Source organism: Jaculus jaculus, chromosome 3 (genome assembly GCF_020740685.1).
Source record: "Jaculus jaculus isolate mJacJac1 chromosome 3, mJacJac1.mat.Y.cur, whole genome shotgun sequence".
Lineage (NCBI taxonomy): Eukaryota > Metazoa > Chordata > Mammalia > Rodentia > Dipodidae > Jaculus > Jaculus jaculus.
In genome coordinates this window covers 88504396-88510395 of record NC_059104.1, presented here as the reverse complement: position 1 = coordinate 88510395, position 6000 = coordinate 88504396, and positions in this window count along the sequence as shown.

The following is a 6000-nucleotide window of genomic DNA, read 5'->3' as shown; positions in this document are numbered from 1 at the left end:
TGATTCACCAGTACCCATATGAAACCAGATACACAAAGTAGCACATGCACCTGGAGTTCATTTGCAATAGCGAGAGGCCCTGGCGCACCCCATTTCCCCTCTTTAATCATTCTCTCTCTCTCCCCTTGCAAATAAATTTAAAAAATATTTTAAAAAGAAACACTTCAGCTGGGCATGGTGGTGCACACCTTTAGTCCCAGGCTCAAGAGGCTGAGGTAGGAAGGAAGAGCTCCATGAATTCAAAGCCACCCTGAAAATACAAATACATAATGAATTACAAGTCAGCCTAGGATAGAGTGAGATCCTACCTCAAAAAAAAAAAAAAAAAAAAAAAAAGGAAGGAAGGAAGGGAGAAATACTTGAACATGCTATGTGGATTGTTCAGCTCCTAACACTTCAGGTCTTCATGTTCAAATGGCCCTAGCTTCCTCCTTTGTTCTTGTTCTTTCTCTCCCACATCTCTTGGTAGTTGTGTGACTTTTCCTGTGAGGCCTCTCACAATCTGTTACCTTCCCAGACCACCATCTGCTGTTCTATTAATCTTTCCCTCCCCCACTCTAAAGAACACTGCCTTATATTATTGCCTTTTCATGAGAGCAATAATCTAGTCTTGTCTGCATACTATACGGGACACTCCTAGTAAAAAGTGGTAAAAGTCTAGGTCCACCTTAACGCTCTTTTCTTCCCTCTATAGTATTTTGCTCATAGTAAATGCTCATGGACACTTTTTAAAATTTGTCTATTCTCATCAAGCACATACTGAGTCCAACTACGAGCTGTATGCTCCAAGCCTTCTCCACTGAGGAACTTTAAGCTGTGTGACAGAAGACATAGTTTTGAACAATGTGATGAAGACAGACAAGATAGTACAGGTCTGTAATCTCAAGATGGCAAGATGGGAAGTAGAGAAAGGAGAATCTCCCCAAAGTTCACAGAATGCAGCAGTAAACAATAAAAGCCCTTACCTCAAACAAAGTAAAGGGCAAGGATGGACACCCAAAGTTGACCTCTGACCCTCATACTCACACCATTGCATGCACTCGCCCATACTCAACACACACAAACACACACATATACATCACACACACACACAAACACAAACACACATCACCACCACTACCATCAATGTGAAGAATATTGTAATGAAATTATGAGAGGATCACAAAATTACAAGAAGGCTCATAGGGTAGGGAGGAGGAAGAAAGGATAAGTAAGAGAAATCAGAAACATTTTGTGGAGCAGACTCTTGGATAAGAATTGAGAATTCACCTCAGATAATTAGATGCATCGGTTTGTGTCAAGGCACCAATACCCAAGGAAAATGGACTAAACTGAATATACTCTTTCCTCACTATCCTGACCAAGTGGACTGAGACCTCCTTCCCCATTGTCAGCTTTCCTAAAGAAGGAAAGATGTCTTCCCACTCCTGGTCCACCTGTTCCAGGCTGTGAGGAGCACAGTGCTGCCAGGTTGAAGGTCATTATCAGAGACCGAGCAAAGCTGCTGTCAGGCATACACTGCAGAGTCCATGCCTCAATGCAACAAGCACCTTTCCTTTAGCCTCTTTTCAAAGTACTGAGCCCTGGAGAAGGCTAACCCTGCTGACCCCAATAGAATATCCAACTTCTGAAGGCCAATCATGAGCTCAGGCACCCATTTCAACCCTGGGCTTCTTCCTTCTACCAGCATTTTAATGTTTTTGTTATTCATTTGCAAGGGAAGAGAAAGAGAGTGGGGAATATGAATTGGCATGCCAGGGCCTCTTGCCACTGCAAAGAAGCTCCAGAAACATGCGCCACTTTGTGCATCTGGTTTTACATGGGTGCTGGGGATTCAAACCAGGGCCATCAGGTTTTATAAGCAAGTGTCTTTAACCACTAAGCCATCTCTCCAGAACCTCCTTCCATCAGCTTTGTTGAGGCAATAAACATTAGAGGCCCTCCTAATATCAAGTTCCCCTGTATCAGAGGGTTTTTAAAATAAATTTATTTGCATGCACAGGAAGACAAAGAGAAGACAGAGAGAATGGACACATTAGGGCCTCCAGCCACTGGAAACAAACTCCAGGTGCATGTGCTACTTTGTGTATCTGGCTGTACTTGGATACTGATTAATCAAACCCAGATTGTAGACAAGCTTCTTCTTTGTTTGTTTGTTGGTTTGCTTGCTTGTTTGTTTTCAAGGTAGGGTCTCACTCTAGCCCAGGCTGACCTGAAATTTGCTATGTAGTCTCAGGGTGTCCTTGAACTCACTGCAATCCTCCTACCTCTGCCTACAGAGTGCTGGGATTAATGGCATGTTCTACCACGCCTAGCCCTAGACAAGCTTCTTAACTGCTGAGCAATTTCTTCAGCCCAAGAGGTTCTTGATCTTTTCTGAGACTGAATGCAGTTGTAATTTTTCCTCCTCCATTCTTTTCTTTCTTTGAGAGAGAGATAAATTGCGACTGAAAGGCAGAGAGAGAGAGAGAGAGAGATTTGGCATGCCAGGGCCTCAGCCATTGTAACCAAATTCCAAACACCTGCACCACTTAATATGCATGTGTGACCTTGCACTTGCATCACCTTTGTGCATCTGGTTAACATGGGATCTGGAGAGATATACAACATGGGTCCTTAGGCTTCACAGGCAAACAAACACCTTAACTACCAACCCATCTCTCTAGCCTTCCTCTTCCATTCTTATTAACAGAAACACTGGCTTTATGTGGAGTTGCAACATAAAAGCTAAAAGGTCATATTTCTCTGTCTTTCTTGCAGGTAGGTAAGGACAGTGAGATGGAAGTAGATTCCCCAGAAGGCTCATTAATATGTCTACCTGCCTTCTTTCCCCCATGTCTTCCTGACTCCTGTTCAGAATGCAGATGCTCAGCTAGGGCTCTAGTCATCTTGAACCATGAGGTCATTCTAGTGATGGGGACTGCATGCTAAGCATGACATTCTCATCTCAGCCAAAGTGGAAATCCACAAATCTGCCTCCAAGAAGCTTCTTATGTGCACACAGTTTACCAAAAAATTTTCAGAATCTGAAGAGTCATCAAAGGAGTGCATGCAGTCTAGTTTCAGACCATTGCCTTATTCCAGAATATACCAGTGACATAGTCATGTTCTGGACTTGTCCAAGATAGTCTCTTGGGTGTCACAAGACTCCATTTGCTGCACTGGAATCTCTGGGCTACAATGGGAGGAGACTTGGCTTTGTGTATTGACCATTTATGTAGTTTAATTCCTTTGGTTTTTTTCTATTGGTTTTTAATTTGTTTTTCTGTACTGGAGATTGAACCTAGGACCTTCTTGCATACTGAGCAGATACCATTGAGCTATATCCCCAGCCCTCTTTTTTTCCTTTCCTTTTCTTTGTGTGTGTGTGTGTGTGTGTGTGTGTGTGTGTGTGTGTGTCTACAACTGATTATGGGTATATGTGGAGGGCAGAGGTCAATGCCAGGTGCCTTCCTCAATTATTCTCCATCTATTTATTTATTTATTTATTTTTGGTATTTCAAGGCAGGGTCTCACTCTAGCCCAAGCTGACCTGTAAATCACTATATAGACTCAGGCTGGCCTCCAACTCACAGCAATCCTCCTACCTCTGCCTCTCAAGTGCTGGAATTAAAGGCATGCACCACCACACCTGGTGCATTTTTTGAGACAGGGTCTCTTACTGAACCTGGAGCTCACCAATTCATCTAGGCTAACTAGCCAGCAAGACCCAGAGATCCACCCGTCTTTGCCTCCTCAGCACAGGGATTACATGTGCTTGTATCACTACAGCTGGTTTTCACACAGGTGCTGAGGTCCAAGCTCAGGTCTTCATACTTACTTTACCCACTGAATCATCTCACCAAGACCTGTTTTAACTTTATATTTTGAGACTGGTTCCCATTAAGCTGCTCAGGCAGGCCTTGAGCCTACAATCCTCCTGGCTCAGCCTCCCAAACAACTGGGATTATAAGCCTGTGCATTATATTATTTCTAGTTTTCAAAAATTAGAAAAGGTGTTGGGAAGATGGCTCAGTGGTTAAGGGGGCTTGCTTGCAAAGCCTGTTGGCCTGGGTTCATTTCTCCAGCACCCACATAAAATTGGACACAAAAGTGTCTAGAGTTAATTTGCAACACACCCACTACAAATAAGTAATAAATACAATTAGACTATGACAAAAATCATAAAAGCTTTGCATTAAAAAAAAAAAGAAGGGAGGGAGGGAAAGAAAGAAAAAGGAAGCCTGTCTTATAGAAGTAGAGGGAGTTAGCACTACCACAGCTTTGTAAACCACTATTATTAGGGTAGAGAGAGCCTAGGATTGCACTGTGACCATCCATGTCTCGGGTCCCCCCCTCTCTAGCCTTGTGCCAGCACTTGGACCTTCCTTGCCTAGTCTCTCTTAATAGTCTAGTATAAGGCCATAGCCACTACCCATCTCTTCATCTTCCTTCCCCCTTCCTAGCTATTCTCCCTGGGCTGCCAATCCCACTCCAAAGTCACTTTATACCTGTAAGGAAATTAGCATTTATGTTGGGACAGAAAGTGACACTGCTCAGTTCTCACTGTCATTCTGCTCTTAATTAATATTTAACCTCAGAGAGATTGTGTAGCAGACGGAAGTGGCTGATGGAAGAACAAAGCCCTGGCTGGCTCTCCTTTTCAACACGCCTCCCCCACTTCCAGTTCCCTCTCCCTGTGCCCAAGAGTCCTGAAGGGCCCAAAAACCCAAGGTCAAGTTGGGAGGAAGGACAGAGGGCACCCTTGAGGATCTTCAACTGTACTTTGGATGGATTCCCCTCCAGATCTCTGACAGTGCCAGCCCTTCCACCACTACATGAAAGCAGCTGGCGAGGGGAACCTGTTCTTCAGTGCCCAGAGCTAGACCTAGGCCTGGCAGTCCAGGAAGGATGAAGAGATAGGCAAGGGGAAAGAAAAGCAATGCAAATGTGCCCCTCAACAGATTATATTTAATGCACTATTTTTAGTTGCCTTCAATCCCTCGGGGCTGTCAGGGCGGTTGCAGCCCCACTCCCCCGGGAGAGGAAATGACAGGCATTATTACCCAGCCCAGGAACACTGGCACAGTGCGTGGTGGGTGGGGGAGGTGCTGCCTTGCCAGCTCCAAATTTTGGGAACTTAACTTTCAACGGAAAATCGGAAAATCAAAGACAGGAGAGAGTTGCAACCATAGCCCCACCTCCTCCATTTACATCTGACTAGCCAGATCAGCCTTGTGAACATGTCCACTGGGCCTAGACCAGGAGTGTGGGAGTCTCCTCAGTCCCCAAGTTGTCTCAAAAAGTAGGTTATACAACATCCTTCACTGCCAAGTTCTTCCTGCACTCTAATCTTAGCCCTGCCTCCGGTCTAAGCCCAGTCCCCCTGCTCTGCAGAGGCAAAGGAGGACAGCTGGCCGTCATCCCCCAGCCAGAGCCCTTCTTTGTCTCGAAGAAAATGATTCAGTTTCCTCTCAGCCTTCTCTTCTTCAACCTGAGTCATTCAGTGTCTTTAACCTTTCCACACATGTCATTTTTTTTAGCTCCTTTCCTTGTTGCTCCTCTACCCCTGCTCTGAATATATCCCAAGTTCTTCCTGGGAACCAAACAGACTATAGACTTTCCCTGGAGACACCTAAACTTTTGTTTAGATGAAGGATTATTGCCATAGTCCTGGCAAGGTTTGCTAACTTCTATGGTTATCTCGCCTCTCCATAAGATCAAAGACTCCATACAGGCTGCACCTCCACCCTACACTCCAGCATCCACCCTCACCTCCTCTGCACCCAGCAAAGAGCAAGGCTTATAAGATGTGGCACATAAATTTTCATGATGTCTAGATTGAAATGAGGTGCATACATAAAATTTTTTTTGGCAAAGTACTTATAATTTACTGGGCAAATTATACAATGGCATCCAAGTTACAATTTTTATTATTGTGGTACTCATCATACCTTTGGAGAATGCTTGTGTTTTTACCCATAGAATTGTAAACCACATAAATCATAGCACTATATATTA